The sequence below is a fragment of the Tiliqua scincoides genome, chromosome 3, assembly GCF_035046505.1.
Source record: "Tiliqua scincoides isolate rTilSci1 chromosome 3, rTilSci1.hap2, whole genome shotgun sequence".
Lineage (NCBI taxonomy): Eukaryota > Metazoa > Chordata > Lepidosauria > Squamata > Scincidae > Tiliqua > Tiliqua scincoides.
Genome location: NC_089823.1, coordinates 229,509,768 through 229,526,325, shown reverse-complemented (window position 1 = coordinate 229,526,325; position 16,558 = coordinate 229,509,768). Strand labels below are relative to the sequence as shown.

The 16,558-nt window shown below is 47.1% G+C and overlaps 2 pseudogenes; both read left to right on the top strand.

Moving 5' to 3' along the window:
* Positions 1-928: 928 nt before the first annotated feature.
* Positions 929-1,047, top strand: LOC136646417 (5S ribosomal RNA; annotated as a pseudogene).
* Positions 1,048-11,497: 10,450 nt separating this feature from the next.
* LOC136647142 (5S ribosomal RNA) lies at positions 11,498-11,617 on the top strand (annotated as a pseudogene).
* Positions 11,618-16,558: the final 4,941 nt, after the last annotated feature.

The following is a 16,558-nucleotide window of genomic DNA, read 5'->3' as shown; positions in this document are numbered from 1 at the left end:
GGTCTCTTGCTACCTGGTGTGCTCCCTGGGGCATTTGGTGGGCTGCTGTGAGATGCAGGAAGCTGGACTAGATGGGCCAATGGCCTTCTCCCAGCAGGGATGTTCTTAATGAAGATGACTGAGTGCTCAGACTGTTGCAAGCACCCAGATCTTAAACTTAACTATTTGGAAATGTCTTTTCTTTTAGTGGATGTTAATTCCAAGAAAGTGTATTTAGGATTGCTGCTCAGTTTTGGTTTTTTTAAAGGCTAAAACCTGAAATGTATCTCTCTGAACAATAAGGATCACCCACTCAGAGCTCAACAGCTGAAAATATTTTTTTGAGCCTTTCAAATATTGGGCCTTGAGGGTGGGGAATCATAGCACCATTTTTATTTATATTATGGCCCAATGCTGTCCATGCCTTGTACTGATAGAACTTGAGTTCCATCAGCACAAGGCCTTGACCCCTGGCATGGAATTACAGTGATGGTGCACAGGCCAACACATGCAACAATGGAGCACTCAGCCCTGGCTGAAGAAGGTCAGTCAGCAGGAGGGCATTCTGGGGCATTCTGGGGGAAGATCAGAGGGCAGGGCCACTGAGAGCTGGCATTGGGCAAGATACCTGATTGGGTACCCCCTTCTTAAATTTTCCTGTAATCTATTTTGTACTGGTGTGCGCCCTTTACGACCTTCCGACCAGCGACGGGTTGCATGTGGAACAGATGCTGCTGGCCAGCCACATGGTCACACCTGGTTGCACCTGCCAAGACTCCAGAGGTGAGGGGAGCGGAGCTTCCCCTCACCTTTCGGAGGCTTCGCATCACATCGTACCCCGCTCGATGACAGGAATGCCAGTCTACATCTCTATTGTTAAGCAGAGCATGACTGTACTGTATAGTTTGGTTTGTCATGGCCTGGGCTTCCAGGGGGCATTCCTGATTTTGCCACTGGATTTTGCACCCTGCACATGCCCGATCTCATCTGATCTCGGAAGCTAAGCAGAGTCAGTCCTGGTTAGTACTTGGATGGGAGACCGCCTGGGAATACCTGGTGCTGTAGGCTTATACCATAGTCTTTCGAGACTGAAGGTTGCCAACCATTCCTGAAAGGGGGGGGGGGGCAAAACGCTAAGTTTCTTCCAGTACCTGGCCACTGGTATAAAGCAGCCACTGTTGTAAGGAGGTGACTGAGACTGGCTCTGAAGACAAAGAGGAAGGGCCATTTTAAACCAGTGGCCAGGTGGCTGAAGAAACTTAGGATTTTCCCCACTCCAGCAATGCCAGTGGATTCCCCCTCACCTGCCCCCTTCTCCTCTGGCCTGGAGGGGGAGGATTCTGCACAGAGCCTTTAAAGTTACCTAAGAATCTAGAATGTATAAATTCCATGTGCAATTCTGAGTGCCAAAAAGTACTGTTTTCAGGGATAGGGTTTTCATCCCTTTTTCTGAATATGGAGCAGAAGGGCTAACAATACCATTTCTTTCTTTCCCCTTCTGGAAATGAGAATTCCTTTCAGCTCCTTTGAGTTGCATTTGGCCAAATATGTCTGGCAGAATACGAGACGATTGATTACCAGACATTGGGGGGGGGGAATCCTTTTATATGACAAGCAGATCAGTTTTCATCTGGCGATTCAATTGAAACGCTCCCTTTGCCTCACCCTGGCAGTTTAATTTAATTGACAGGACATTAAACTGTAGCGTATTAGGATTTCAAATAAATGGACCAGACCAGACATCTTAAAATCATATCCCCCCCCCCATCTCCCTGAAACCTGCAACTGCAGCTGAAACAGGAAGAAAGAACACTAGAAATATTATCTGAGAAGGAGGACTTTGTCACAACCGAGACTGGCCCACTCTTAAGGCAGGTTGAAATAGCAGCTTCTAGTGGTGGCTAGGGGATGGTGTACTAGTGGGTAATGACCCACAACCTGTACCTGCACACCACCTCTATCTCCTGCCTAGCTGCTCCTCCTAGTGGTCTCATGTCCAGCCATGAGAAGAGCATCATCGCAGCAGAGCCCTACCATGGTGTGGTCAGGTCCGGCCCAAACAGCCACTGCTCTTGATGCAGCGCCAAAAATTTCTGCTCTCCTTTCTTTGTGCGTGGGTGCACACCTCATCTGACACACAATCCCCTTCTAGTCACTTCCCCTGCTGTCTCTTCTCCTCCTTCTCAGCACCTCCAACCCCACCATGGCAATCCTCTTCCTGGCTCATTGGCACTACTACAGGACGGACAGAGCAGTAAGTACTGCAAGTGACACAAAGTGCCATGTTAGCCCCCACCCACCCACCCACCCACCCACACACACACTCTCACCATTTTGGCAACACATCAGAGATGCCATTTGGTTCTGTGAGCACCTGTGTGTTGCCGTCACTGTCCGGAATGGCTCCAACAGTGAGCGGGAGGGGCCGTTTACACAGCACATTGTGGTACCTGCAATAGTTACTATGCCCCCCCCTTTAGCCCACAGCTAAACTTCCCATTGCCCACTGCCGAAAGCTTACTGTGACAGTTTAGCTTATTCCTCACAGCTACTATTTGTCCTGGCAGAGAAACATACACGTACAACATGGGCATCTGTAAATTATTTTTTTTTCCTGTGGGGCAGAAAATAGCTTTGGGGGTGGGAGTTAATTGGGAAAACAGCAGGGAAAGCAGTTTTAACTCCCCTCCTCCAGTGTCATGGTTCTGATCTGACCACAGATCTCCTGTGCCCCATTAGTTTCATTTCAAGTTTTCCTAACTAAAATCATAATGCAGTTCATAATCCAGCCATCTTCAGGAGAATGTTTAGAATGGGAGGTACTCAGGTATCAAGCGGTGGCTGCTGTACCTTTCAACTGAGGTGCACTTGGAATTCAGAGACACAAATGTTCACAGCCCAAGATCAAAGGCAGCCGGGAGAAGAGCCATTTCACTTGATCTTAAGAAAGCTTTAGACATAGTTAACCGCTAGATCTTAATTAGCAAATTTCAACTGCTTGGCTTTCTCGAATAGAGAGCTCATAACATATAGGGTTTCATGGCTGCCTTATTGGAGAAGATGGGGAAGAAGGGGTGAAGTTGCTGAGACTGACGGTAGGAAAGAAAGATTAACATGTGCTTAGATTACATTCACACCTCGGTGTGCATCTCAGCATCATAGATTGTAAACTTCTTTTGTCGTTTCACTTCCCCGGGGAATCCCTGTCATGTCAGGAGAGGAAATCTAGAGATCTTCAGCATTCATGCACTCCCACTGAACTACAATTCCTAGGGTTACTGGGCTCCATGCAGAAGCATGTCTTTTGCAGCATTGATGCAGCGGTTAATACAGCGGAAAGAAACACCCACTGTCATAAGGGGTCCTCAGGATTGGGTCATTATTCTATCTCTAAGGATTGTGTGGTGACATTTGAAAGTGACCACATGAGAGCTCATGGACCTCCACCTGAGACCATGAGAAACATCCCTTCTGTCCTTCAGAGTGCAGTAGCACCTCTGTAAGCAGCCATATGGGCTCCAGGAGACATGATCATACTGAACATAAGAAGAGCCCAGCTGGATCAGGCCAACGGCCCATCTAGTCCAGCTTCCTGTATCTCACAGTAGCCTACCAGATGGCTCAGGGACACACAAGATAACAAGAGACCAACATCCTGGTGCCCTCCCTTGCATCTGGCATTCTGAGGTAGCCTACTTTTAAAATCAGGAGATTGCACATACACATCATGGCTTGTAACATTTCCTCCAGAAATTTGCCTGGTCCCTTTAGGCAAGATGCCATCACCATATCCTGTGGCAAGGAGTTTCACAGACTAATTACAGGTTGAGTAAAGAAGTGTGTTTTTTTCTCTGTTCTCACTTTCCCAACACTCAATTTTAGTGGATGTCCCCTGATTCTGGTGTTGCATGAGAGGGAAAAGAACATCCCTCTATCCACTCTGTCCATCCCCTGAACCTTTCACACCATCATATAGTGCTCCACGTGATGTGTTTGGGGCAGTCACAATTCAGCAACAAGGAAAGAAGCATCATGTATCCCCTATTCATTTACAATTTTCTGGTCCTTCAGGCTCTGGAAGGAATAGTCTTCAACCCTTTGGGAACTGAAAAAAAATTCTATTTTTGCCATCTGTGTTTTGCTCTGATAAAATTTCCCAGTGGGGAAAAAGATGGTCCTCTTGACTTCCATGGAGATTGCGGTAATGTGCGCCAGCTGACAATATGTCTTCATATAACTAGAATTACTGTACATCGCATACAGGTCCAGCCTATTTATACACGGATTTTTTATACACGAATTTGACTCAACACGAATGGCCCCTGAAAATGAGAAGGAATGTGCTGATCCCTGGAGAAGAGGAAAAATGCATCCCTTTAAAATCAGTTTTAAAAACTGAACAGTACTTTAACAACAGCCTCCTTAATGAGAGAGAGAGAGGGCAGCTGGCTGACAATCCATCAATCCTTCTCTCTCCTGCGGACCCCTCCCTTCCCCCAGCATGTGAAAGAAAGGTGATCATTTTGCATTGGTGAAGGGAGGGGCTGAGAGAAGTGCTGATGGATTTTCTTCTTAATGACTCTTATCTTAGAGTCAAAAGGTCAGCAAGGCTGTTTTTCAATCACTGGAGCAAAGAAACTTTGTTTTTTAAATTTATTTGCTTTAGTGCATTTTTTTTATCCAGTTGCTTGGATACTTGCTTGCTTGACTGCTTGGAACCCAGGAGAATAATTAGTCTCAACCTGCTCACAAAGAGAGTCTGGTCCAACAAGAAGCTGACGGAACATACCAAGATCCAGGTCTACAGAGCTTGCGTCCTGAGTACACTTCTGTACTGCAGCAAGTCATGGACTCTTCGCTCACAACAGGAGAGGAAACTGAATGCTTTCCACATGCGCTGCCTCCGACGCATTCTCGGCATCACCTGGCAGGACAAAGTTCCAAACAACACAGTCCTGGAATGTGCTGGAATCCCTAGCATGTATGCACTGCTGAAACAGAGACGCCTGCGTTGGCTCGGTCATGTTGTGAGAATGGATGATGGCCGGATCCCAAGGGATCTCCTCTATGGAGAACTCGTGCAAGGAAAGCGCCCTACAGGTAGACCACAGCTGCAATACAAGGACATCTGCAAGAAGGATCTGAAGGCCTCAGGAGTGGACCTCAACAGGTGGGAAACCCTGGTCTCTGAGCAGCCCGCTTGGAGGCAGGCTGTGCAGCATGGCCTTTCCCAGTTTGAAGAGACACTTGGCCAACAGTCTGAGGCTAAGAGGCAAAGAAGGAAGGCCCATAGCCAGGGAGACAGACCAGGGGCAGACTGCACTTGCTCCCAGCGTGGAAGGGATTGTCACTCCCGAATTGGCCTTTTCAGCCACACTAGACGCTGTTCCAGAACCACCATCCAGAGCGCGATACCATAGTCTTCCGAGACTGAAGGTTGCCAACAACAACGGTATCACCTGTCCCTGGCTACATCTTTCTATAGCTTATTTTATAGATATGGTCTTTGCTTTCCATCTGTGTATTGATTGTCAACAGACAGTGAAGATTTCATTGTCTGATGGTGGAATACATCAAGATTCCCCTGACTTTCCGCATGGTTACAATGCCAATCTCTGCTTGTCACCAGGGTTAAATCTGAATCATTTGCATGAGATACATCTGCATGCAGTAAGGGAAAAGTCAGCAACAAGCAGAGCTGGCCCAGCCAAGTGCATCAATTGCTTCAAGGAATGGGAGGGAGGAGGTGGCAATTGGTGGGACGCCCCACATCCTGCACCTGCCTGCCACCTCTCCCAGCCTGCTGCCCACACAGCTCCTTCATCCTGCCCTCTGATCCTGTTCTTCCTCCCTGAGAATAAGAACAGCAACAACCCACATCTTCCTCCAGCGCCATTGCCATGCGCAAGCAATCGTGGTGGTGGTGGTGGTACTAAAGGAAAAACCAGGAGGCTCTGGGGAATCTGGTTCTGATTGTTCCCCCTTCAGGGAAGCAATTGGAACAGTACCAGTCCTCCATCACTGTCACCTTCCTCCCTGCCCAGTTGCTTCCTCAAAACAGGCTGGATGGGGCTTGCTAGGAGCAGAAGAGGGAGTTTTTACAGAAGCAGTGGGACAGTAAAGAAGAAGAAAAGGGCGGAGAAGGGATGATGGTAAGGGGCCTGGGGTACTCAGTAGCAGCAGCAGCAGCCACCTAATCCTTACCCCCTTCCCAGACTCAATCCCATGGCATGGGTCTATGCAGACCCGCACCAGCTGTTTAGCTAGAGCAGGTCCAAGTAGCCCACCCACCCCCAAACTGTGGTTCCCTTCCTTTACCCAGAAGAGACCTCCACAATTGCCCCCATGCAAGATGCAGCCAATAGGGTTGGGCCCAAGGAAACCATGGATGGATCATGCCTTGGAACAATCAGATTTGGGGTGTGTCTCAGTCACCGGGGACTAACAAATTGGAGGCCTTCTCTCACCTTCATCTCCCATCTTTCTCAGTACTCCAGAGGCAGGTGGTAGCAGACTTTGAAAACTCCCCATGCCTTTGATGTGTGTTGATGGTATCATGAGAAATCTTGCCCTTTGACTGTGCTCAGTGTCACAACCATATCCCCTCGCTTTTTCATTCTCTTCATTGGCTTCCAATGTCCTTACATTTGCCATTAAAAAATTTTCTTCTTCTTTAAGCTATTAATGGCTTGGCTGCACTTTATCTGCCCTCCCTGATCTTCCAGTATTTCTTCACCTGTGAGCTCCATTTCTCTGCCTTTATCTGTCCCATCAAACCTCACATTTCGTCCTCCGTTAATTATCTCCATTCATTTCTCTTGGCCTCCCTTTATGCCTGTTCTTCCAACAAACACTTGCAGTCCCTCTCTTTCTTCACTGCTTATTTTTTTGGGACCAAAAAAGTAAAAAAACAAAAAACAAAGAGTACAATCCTAATTCACCCTTGGGATGGTGCAAGTCCCTTGCGCCAGCCCAGGAGGGTCAAAAACGTGCCGTAAAGCACACTTGCGCCTCCTTTCAAGTTGAGGAGGCTGGTGCAAGGATGTGTGCAGGCCTCCCCACACCAGAGCAAGACCCCAGCTGGGTAAGTTTGCGCCGGCCAAGCTCAGCCAGCGCACGGGTTTGCAGGGGGCATGGGAAGGACAGATACAAGGAGGGGAGGAGATGTCCTGGGGCAGGGGGAGGGTGGGTGGCGAGGAAGTGGGGGTTGTGGCCAGGTTCTGGCACTTATGCTGGATTCTTATGCCTCTTGGCTGCCTTCCATGTGAGAGATGGAGCTGCTTGTCAGCCTGCGTGGGAGAACTGGAGGCCAGAAGTGAGACCAAACCAAGAAGATCCATCTGAAATGTTGGTTCTTGAAAGAGAGAACCTCATATGTTTGTAAAAATCCCCTTGAGGAATTTAGAAATGCCTGCCTATGTAAACCGCCTTGAATAAAGTCAGAGGAGTAATCCGATGACCAGAAAGGTGGTATATAAATACTGGTGGTGGTGGTGGTGGTGGTGGTGGTGGTGGTGGTTGTTATTATCCTAACTCTGTTCCTGGCCAACCCAAGGCAGCTTCAAGTGGCACAGATCCAAGTAGACCCATTGGCGCTGTATCAGATCTACCCAGGGTAAAGAGAATTATTTCCCCTTGCCTTTGGCCAAGCCACAGCCAGTCCCAAACTTGCACTGGATACAGCACAAGCCTACTGGCCTGCCTATTCCAGCACAAGTTAGGATTGCACTGTAAGAAAAACAAGCCAATCATGTACAAACTCTGTGCATAAATAAGTTCACATTTCCCTTCATGCATTCTTATCTCGCATCCTTCCTCTTCTATTCTCATATTTGTTTATTCCTAGGTTCTATATAAGCAATCTGTTAGCATGCTTCTTAGTGATCATCACAAGAGGAGAGGTGGGACATCTCTTGACACCACTATGCAGAGCAAAGACGTTACCTCCAGGTTTATTCAGGCTCTAGTTGAATGGAGTCAACTCGTGGATCTACTATGCTTGTCCGTTTCATGGGTTATTATAAAAGTTTTGTCACATTGAACTCTGCACTGGTATGAGGATCACACCACAGCACACAGACACAGTAGAACGGTTTTTACACCGAATCAGTGATGTCACAGACACTATCCAGTAGGTGTCAGGGTTGAGGTGGGCTTGGCTTTTCCCATGGCAGTAGTTGAGGTAGGGCCAATTCCCCAGTTGGAAATAAAACAAAGAAGGACCTTCTACCAAACCAGTAGTCCAATATTGCTTACATTTGACTGTCTCTCCATGAACTAAGACAGAGGTTATTCCCCAAATCCTTTTTTACTGAGACAGTGGAAATTGAACCCATGACCATATCTATGCATAGTACAGCCCCTACTGCTGAGATAACCATTCCCCACTTGTTCTTCTGGTAGATGCCTCTTCCAAATGAAAGTTATTATATACCCAATTCCCAGGGTTTTTTGAAGGGGCTCTATGACCCCTAAATCTAAATGTGGTTTGCTGTACAGGTATATTTTAGCTGAGGTCATTTTTCCTGTATACACTTACTTGGAATGGAAATCAATTCCATTCAACCCAATGAGACTTTCTTCAAAGTAAATGTGCATTGGATCATACTGTGAAAATTTGAGGTTTGATTGAGGTCCAATAAGTGTTTGTCAGTAGGACCAAATGGTGGTGGGCCTGGAGGGGAGCAGGGGGGCAAAAGCCCTGGGCACTGTACCCATGGACCTTGCAGGGGTGCCATTCTGGGGGCAGGCAAAGACCCGCATGGCGTTTAGGACTGCTCAGAAAGCGGCATCATGGACCTGTGCCATGGGACACAACAGGGGGCAGATCCGTAACTGGGACCAAAGCATTATGTGAGTTTTTCTGTCACCTGTCACCATATGCTGCAGACCAGACTGCATATGAATTAATGCACAGCCAGCAATCATTCAGCCAACCTTCAAATGCAGAGGAACCATCAGGGCTGTTTTTGTTTCCTTAACAATCTAGCAACCATTTTTTTTTCCTGCCATACTGAAAGGGCAGAAGCAGGTCACTACTGAGATACTGGAAGACCATTGGAGGCAACATCCCCTTAGCCAATGACCAAAGCAACTGCTTAAGAACACTCAATGGAAAAGCACATTTGAAACCATCATGGCCCAAGCTATTAGTAAAGTAATCCAGCTTCCTGTTTGTATTTACAATGAGTTCTGCCAGGAGAGGAACTCTGAAATCAGATTGTTTCTGTGAAAAACAGTGAATCAACAGATCAGTATGTTAAGCCACTAATGTAGGCTTTACGAGGAATGATTCACACATCCCTGACTCATCACCTCTCAGTGCTAATGATTTTGTGATCCCAAGAAATGTCCTGTTTTATTTTTTAAAGGTGCCTACGCTCTGTTGAGTTCTACGTTCTCAGGACACGATCAACAAAGCTCTTCTCCCTACCCCTTCATGCCCTCCCATGCTGCCTTGGCTCAAATCACAACAGCGCCCTCCTGCTCTTGACTTCAACCGGCTCACACCTCAAAAAATGTAGGGTCAAGTCACCACCAACACCTCCTGGGCCTCCTAACTTTGGGGTGAGTGAGCCAGGTGGGCCTCAAGTGCCACACAATCCTTGCGCCATTCAGCCTTCTAGCCTGGAGGAAATCCCTCTGCACCCTTTGGTGATCCCTCTCCATCAACCCCTCCCATCAACCCTCTTCCTTTCCTGCCTTCACTGTGCTGCTGTGACCCATTTAACAAGTCTCTTTTTGTAGCTGCCTGCCCCAACAAGCCATGCTTCCCCACCCCCAGACTGCAGTGAGGAAAAGGCAAAAAAAAATGTCTGTGCATCCTTAGACAATTAGGATTACAGAAGGAACAAAAATCCTACCTGGCCACTAAATGTGGCCAGCCAAGGTCCCATGGTTGCCATAAGGGTGGCCAGGAAGGCAGGTGCTGAATGCTGGAGACGACAAAAGAAGGTAGATCTTAAATATCAGGCCAGAACCTATTTCCTGACTGGCTGATAGTCCTTCTCCATGGGTTGGGTGCAAAGACACTTCCCATATCTACCCAGTGGCATAGCTAGAGGGGGTGGAAAGCACTAAGTTTTGCAAGGAGCCTCACTGCCATATGCAAGCAGCCTCTTCCCCTCTCCTTCCGAGCCACTCCAGGTGAGGGGAGCAAAATGAAGGTGAATTCCTCCGTTTTGCTTTCCTGACCAGAATGGCCTCAAAGGGGAGGGGGAGAGGCTGCTCGCACGCCACAGTGAAGCTCCCTGCAAAACTTAGTGCTTTCCACCCCCTCTAGCTATGCCACTGCACCCACCTGTTGTGGATGGGAGGTGCTTAAGAGTGCAATTTCTGAAAGAATGCCAAGAAAGTCAACCAGGTGGGATAAATTCATCTCTTTTTGGCACAAGAGATTTGGCACAAGAGATTTGAAATGTGCATGACACTCCCCTCCCCTATTCAGAATGGCTTCTCAGTCCATTTCAGTGAAGATAACCAACTGGTTTGTACATGCTTTTGTATGTGCAAATGGGCTTTCTCCATTAAATTTAGGTTTATCCAATTCAATGCATTAAATAAATTGAGATTTCCGAGGTAAGACCTGGTGATGCCAGACAACTGCCAATCTTTGAAAAATGGAGGAGAAAATAAATATAGCTGAAGAAACAGCAAACTGGGCAAACTAGCAACCCTGATCAAACTCTGAACATACCCAAGGGACCTTTCTGCACATCAAAGTGCAAACAGTCCTTTGGCTCCTAACAACCGTCTGCTCCATTGCACAATGTGCTTTCGCTCCCAGACTGGGACTGTGAAGCAATCCAAATAGGTCTTCTAAGGATTCTGCTTGAGTTTGTACATTCCTAGGTGTTGGGTAAAAACCACAAGAACGTTGGCAACGGCAGCAAAGCGACACCCGTTTGCATCGCAATCTGCACGCTAGAACGATCCCAGGCTGCCAAAAGCCACGGCAATTATCAACAATGTAAGTAATCAAGTAAAAAGAACTTTCTGAACAGCCGAGCGACCAAATTGTCAAGAACATAAAGAGCTGTAGCAAAAATTGATTGCGGCTTAACAAAGATAATTTTCTACAGGAGTAAACAATCTCGTCTCCAACGGGGAATGGCACCGTAATCTAAAGCAGGGCATCTCAGCCATAAGCGTTTTACATTTAATTTAGTAAACCTCTTAGTCATTAAAAAAGTTGTCTCATTATAGGGCAGGGACATTTGTGGAATCAGCAATATTAAAGCCCTTTTTAAAAAAAGGTTAAAAAGAGAAATAAATAAAACCATCACCAGCAATTACTGGAATATGGGCGGAATATAGAATAATTACTGGAGTACGGGCGAACTCACAAATGGAGTGGCTGTTATACATTTCAACCAGTGGTGTAGCTAGAGGGGGTGCAAAGCACTAAGTTTTGCAGGGAGCCTCACTGCTGCATGCAAGCAGCCCTTCCCTCTCCCCTTCAGAGTCATTCCGGGCATAGGTCTCCGTTTTGCTCCCCCTCCAGGAATGGCAAAACTTAGTGGACAGCAACTGTTACCCTGCACATGCCCAATCTTGTCTGATCTTGGAAGCTAAGCAGGGTCAGGCCTGGTTAGTACTTGGATGGGAGACCGCCTGGGAATACCGGGTGCTGTAGGCTTATACCATCGTCTTTCGAGACTGAAGGTTGCCAACTAACCAGTGCTTTGCATCCCCTCTAGCTACGCCACTGATTTCAGCTGACCCTATTCATCACTAGCAGTCCTCATTTTCTGATACCTGTCCCTGCGATATCATGGCCCCAATTTTGTTTCTGTTCTGGGGAGAAAATGGGAATTTCTTTTCAAAATGTAAAATGTGCATTAGTTCAGACTCCTGCCCATCTCCCAGATCACTAGATCAAAGATCAAAGCAGAAGGGGGGAATGTGAGGCACATCACCAGGTAAGGGGAGCAGCATTTGGGCTGCTGCCTCAGTTGGTAGAAGTTCTTGGATGAGCCCTGGACACATGTTCCTATACCTTGAGGAGGCCTCTGTGATAGCCTCCCCACTACAGGACGCAGTGCAAGCCCCATCAGCACGGCTGCACCAGCACTGAAAAATTGGATAGGATTGGACCCAAAGTGGAATGGAGATTTGTAGGTCACAATAATTCCTGATGAGGCCTGGCCTTTTCTCTTTTCCGAAGGTTCTCAGTTTTCAACATGTTATAAGACAGTGTGCCGTAAGCTAAACAAACGCATCGGTAAAGCAGCTACCACGTTTTCCAGACTCACAAAGAGAGTCTGGTCCAACAAGAAGCTGATGGAACATACCAAGATCCAGGTCTACAGAGCTTGCAACCTGAGTACACTTCTGTACAGCAGCAAGTCATGGACTCTCCGCTCACAACAGGAGAGGAAACAGAACGCTTTCCACATGCGCTGCCTCCAACGCATTCTCGGCATCACCTGGCAGGCCAAAGTTCCAAACAACACAGTCCTGGAATGTGCTAGAATCCCTAGCATGTATGCGCTGCTGAAACAGAGACGCCTGCGTTGGCTCGGTCATGTTGTGAGAATGGATGATGGCCGGATCCCAAAGGATCTCCTCTATGGAGAACTTGTGCAAGGAAAGCACCCTACAGGTAGACCACAGCTGCGATACAAGGACATCTGCAAGAGGGATCTGAAGGCCTAAGGAGTGGACCTCAACAAGTGGGAAACCCTGGCCTCTGAGCGGCCCGCTTGGAGGCAGGCTGTGCAGCATGGCCTTTCCCAGTTTGAAGAGACACTTGGCCAACAGTCTGAGGCTAAGAGGCAAAGAAGGAAGGCCCATAGGCAGGGAGACAGGCCAGGGACAGACTGCACTTGCTCCCAGTGTGGAAGGGATTGTCACTCCCGAATCGGCCTTTTCAGCCACACTAGACGCTGTGCCAGAACCACCATTCAGAGTTCTTTCGAGACTGAAAGGTTGCCTACAGAGGATAAGACAGTTATTCATTCTCCTATGTTGCTCTGGAAACTACATCATATAATGGTACAAGCTGATAATGTGTGGAAGAAAGAAGATGTTGCTGCATGTGTGGTTATATAATAGTGTTGAAATAGTGTTGAAAGTCTTGGGAAATGAAATCTAAGGGCAAAGTTGGATCATTTTCTCTGCATTTTCAATTATATGAAAATGGTGTCACCTATAAGCTGTCAGGAACAAACCATATTATGTTATCGACTGTGCCAAGTTAACTATGGCTAAATCGTTCCCCACTGCCAAAGTGACTGACTTGCAAAAATCTAGGAAAAGTTGAACACCATTATACTGATGGCATATTAAAAATATTATTGCAAGTTTGCCTGAAAGCTGTACCTAGTCAGTGTTCAAGATTTGCAAAAGAATGTCCTTGTTCCTTAATGATGGTGCTACCTTATGGGGGGGGGGGGTTAATTTTTAAGAGGGAATCTCTGCATGCAGAGTCTCTCGGGAATGTTTGGAGTGGAGAAAGCCATCGGAATCTGGGAAAGAAGCTACACCCTGCCCCCTTCCATCTAGGGAGAGAGAGTGTGTAAGAGAGGGTGTAAGATGTGTGCCTGAAGAAATAAAATAAGCGGCATAGGATGGACAGGGAGCAACAGAGAAAAACAGGATGGCGAAACTTTAGCTGAAGGATGGAAGCACCTGGTCAGGTGCAGGGCCTCTGTCTCGGAATCTGGTGTGAGGAGGATTACGAGTTCTCCAGGAATCAGTGTCAGTCTCCAGGTGACTACTCAAAGCAGTCCTGAAGATTTACTGTGAACAGGGCAGAGAGGAACAGGGTGGAGTCTGGGGCAGGGAGGGAGCGTGTCGAGGTCAGGAATGGGGCGATATTGACGGCCCCACTGATATCCTATCTCCCTTTCCTGGGCTCAGTCCACCTGCTCAGGTCCACTCAGACTTGTAGCTGGTGCTGATCCAAGTGGACCAATTGGGGCACTGGAAGCTTGCCTGGGAACAAATGAGAACTAAAAGGAATAAGTGAGGCCTCTGGGACCTGAATGGGGAGATGCAGTACATGCCCCACTGACATAGCTGCATCAGCAGGAGGGGACTTAGGTTGGATCAGTCTCTGGGGAAAGTTCAGACATAGAGAAGGAACCCAGTACATCCAGCTATGGGGCTGTTTGGGAATGGCATTTCAGACAAATGCCACTGTAGGAAGTTGGCCTTGCAGCTCTGGGGGTACTAAACCAGCACAGAAGCCTCTGGAGCAGCGATTTCAACACTGGTGTGCCACGAAAGGCCCACCCACCTAGTGGGTCCCGACCCACAGTTTGAGAAAAAACACTTCCATAGAGGTCAGTATGTTGAAAATTGCTGTGCTGGATGATAGAAAATGTCCAAAACTAAAAAAAAAAAAATGGAAGGGGAAAAACAGGGCATTCACCACAATATTGGATGTTTTATTGTCAGTGGTTCATTCTGTTCCTTTCCACATACCCAGCTGGAGGATTTGAATTTTCTGGGAGGAGATGATGGCCCCTTTTCTGTACAAAAGTACGTTTTTGTTCCAATGTGCAAAAAATCAATACACCACTTAAGAAATATGAGACCATTGTGTGCTTTCATGTGCTGACATTTCTTCCGCAATCCAGCTCTGGCAGCCAAGGCTGAGAGCCAGGGTTGCGGGGGGTGGGGTTTCTCCTTACATCATAAGAGGCCTCGACCTCTCCAGTTCGCTTCCAAATGGTAAAAATCCCCAGGCTACAAAACATGCCAGTGTGACAAAGTAATGTGTTATGTTGCTCAACGGCCTGCTTGGAGGATTGCCTTGACCTGTAATTGTTCTAGATACAGCCTGACTAAAATGGGTTTTTATTATTTTCCATTAGAGTCTCTGCTGCAGCAAAATGAACTGCCAGTCCACGGGGGAAATAAAAGTGTTTTTCCTTCTCTAGATAGCATCTCCAGCTGATGTAAGCAGACTCTTCTCCAGTCCCCTGCTTGTTCTCACTCTCTTCAATCGCTCCACATAGTTCCCCATGTTTTCTGTGACACGGGTCAAAGTGCCACTGGGAAAACGGAGCTCATATCGATGGTCCCACAGCAAGTGGATGGAGTAGGCTGCAGCTGTTGCCCTGGAGGCATGGAAACCTGGTGGGCAAGGGGCAACCTGTGGAGGGGTACTAGTTCATTGGGAGAACAGGGGAATACATCTCATAGGAAGCTGCGTTATGGTACGTCAGACCATTGAGCCATCTAGGTCATTGTCAGCACAGGCTAGTGGTTTTCCACAGTTGCCCTACCTGGAGATGCCAGAATCTTCCACATAGAAAGCAGATTATCTACCACTGAGCCACAGCCCTTTGCAACTTCCTGATGGTCAACACATGATTTCTTATGGAAAGGTGAGGGAGGGAGAGTTCTTTGCTGCTTGCCTGGAGGCACTTTAAAGCAGCCTGGAAGAGCCAGGCAAGCAGGAAGACACCAGGTGACATGAACCTGCCTGTCAGGTTGAACATCACCGCCTTCTGTGCATTTGGGCACTGTCAGAGGTGTGGTTAACCAGGACATGGAGACTATTCTCCATGGGTATCAGCACCCAGGAGGAGTGGAACTCTGTGCCCCAGGAGATTCACTCAGTTCTTTTTTTCATGGCTGCTGTTGAAGACCTACTTGTTCCAGCAAGTCTTTGGGCAATGTTATCCCCCTGAGATTTCTTCTTCTTCTTCTTTTTTTAATCTGTCATGCTTTGCTATGTTTTTTAAACATTTGTGGTTTTATGATGATATACCCATTTTGCACACTTCCGAAATTAAATGAAAAGCTGAAGAAAATAAACAAATAAAAGTCCTTAGAGGTGGTCTGTAAATGGCAAGAATCAAATCATAGCTACTTCTGTATTTTCATTTACAAACACATTCATGTTTTTTGCCACTGGTTCTCACAGTTTTTTGTTTTTTGTTTTTTTTCCTTTTAAGGATAACAATTGCAATGAATAATAGAAGTATAGCTAAAATTGAAACAAAACTCTGCTGCTGGCCCGAACAAGCCAGGCTCAGAATCTACAAGTGCAAAAAAATGAGAGCTTCCGTTTGGAGACAGGAGACCAGCGTGGGAGGTTTCATGTCCAGCATGGTTTGTTTTGATTCCATTTCTCTCCTGTTTGGAAATAAATTATCCTTGGGCACATCTAGTCCCATATAAATCACCAAAAGCAATCTCCTAAGAGAGCTGGTCTATGGTTGATAGTGACTTCAATTATGAGGCTTTGAGTGGATAGTCAGAACTCACTGTCAGGCTCACACCAGGGAAGAGAAAGCTGCAGTAACCCTCCCCAGCGTCTCTTTTACATAAGCAAAGCATGGACAAGGCAGATTTCTTCTGCTGGAGACACACAGAGCAGACCCATTTCGCTTTTGTAACCAGAGACAACTCTGAGGTTGAATCAAAGTACACCACTAATTATACCATGATGTTTCAGTGCTCTTTGCTGGCTTGGCGTACAAGCTGCTGAAGCTGTAGAAGACATTGGCCACTTTGAGATGCTTGCTAGAGGAGAGAGTTGCATCCCACTGGGCCAAGAGTTCTCTTGCCTTATATTCTATTCCGCTCTCCTGAAGCTGCTCTATCAGGCTCCAACTAATGT